Consider the following 1,983-nt stretch of genomic DNA (forward strand, 5'->3'; position numbering starts at 1 on the left):
AGTATACGGGTTTTGCCTAGTCGTCGAAAGACACAGATTATACCACCAGACAGAGATTTATGCACCCAGCAGAGCGAAGTGGCGATTTAAGACTATTTATGCTTAGTCTTTAATCGCCATAAATTTTATGGAGTCCATAAATTGATGACTCATCACTGTTTCACTCTTTTCATTCATCCAGTCATGTAACATTACTAAGCCCGATTCAGTTTCTTAACAGTATTGAGTTTATATCAGTGGATAACAAATATGGTTCCAAAATATGCGGGAGATGATACCAGAATCTTTACTTGAGAATCTCAAGTTGAGATTATTCGATTCGTGCTGAGATATACCTATGCGCTTCTGCGAGGGCTAGACTGTTGTCCATGCAATCCAGAGCATGGTGAGCAGAGTGTTCGAGACCCAAACTCAAACCAGACTCAATTGACTGCTCGTACCCGGTATGACATACCGCCTCTCACAGACCTTATGAGAGGCATAACCCCTGACCTGAACAATCCTAGACACGGGTATAGGATGGTCAGTGTAATCCACCATAGTATTAGAGCTCTTACCACTTCTAGTCAGTACCATGAATAACTTATTGAACTCAATATCTGTCACTTGACAAATACCGTATACTATCCCTCAGCTGTTGATGGAAGCGTAGCCACTAGCGGGTATACAATAATAAAAACGTATACCTTAGACCGTGACCTAAGTCCAGGCTCCAAGGGAAGATTCAAACTTCAGAACCAACCTTGAAACTTAAAGTGCGTGACACGCCCGCGTTCACGCATGAATAATAGACAACACGCATGCAAAGACTGTGGTAGGAGGATCTGCCCACTCCTGTTGGCCAGTCTGTTAGCTGCATTGTATCGATTGTTCGCTATATGTAAATCGACTCCGTTCGGCCATTGTCAGCTACCTTTTTGTTGTCGTCCCCCTGTGCGGCCCTGCCTGTGCGGAATAGACAGTATAAGGCGAGCGCGAGGGCCTTATCCGTAGCTAACGTGTGCATGCGTCAAACGATCGATTACATTCAGAGTCTTTCGAGAGATTCTTTTGAGGATTACTGTTGGCACTCCTGCCAACCTTGTCGACCGCAGCTAAGTATTATCTTATACCTGTATCTACCCTTGGGATTGTGTTGCCAGAGTCACTAGCATTGACTACCTATAGTATCAATCGACGACCCGATCACGACTTCGAGTATATCCGTCCACAAGACCATGATTCGTACAAAGCAATATAACAGCCTTAACACAGTAGAACCGTAACGAAATGATATCATACTAACGGTATAGCGTGGTCACACGTTAGCAGGGCTCCGTACTCTGCACTGAACCGCACAGTATACGGCGTATACTATACGCTAGTGTGGCCACGAGTGTTTCTTTTCGGAGCCGCTCGCTCGCGGTGGCAACGAAAATCCCATGGTCATCTGTCGGAAATTATCTGATATGATGATTCATCATTGATGAACACCTCATCATGAACTTCAGTATCACCTTCGAGAGTCTCCAACTAAGAACTAACTAAGAACTGCCAAGTTGACGCAACCGTCATCCGCGGAATTCCGTCATGCCATGAAAATCAGCAAACACGTTTCAGCGACAAGTTACGGTGAGTACTGGTTGTAAACTGAATACGCACAAGTTTTAGGCAAATTATGCTTGTAGAATAGTTTTCATCTATTAAACTGATTCATTGGCGAATTCCGAATGACGCCATTCACGACGAGGAATACGCTGATCCCTAGTTTAGTTTGGCTGTGTTGAAAGGATTCGCCTAACAGTGCCAAAATTATGGTCCTATCCTGGGGCCTATTTCACAAGCGTCCTAATGTTAGGATTTTAACCCATTAGGATGCAATTTAAGGATAAATGGCGCTCACAAGGGTCCTTTCCTTAGGTTGGGTTAGGACTTTAGGACATTAGGATCCTTACCGTTAGGATTTAGGATATTAGGATGCCTTTATCCTCAAAAACAGGCTGT

The sequence above is a fragment of the Perkinsus marinus genome, assembly GCF_000006405.1.
Source record: "Perkinsus marinus ATCC 50983 genomic scaffold scf_1104296929318, whole genome shotgun sequence".
In the NCBI taxonomy this organism is placed as follows: Eukaryota; Perkinsozoa; order Perkinsida; family Perkinsidae; genus Perkinsus; species Perkinsus marinus.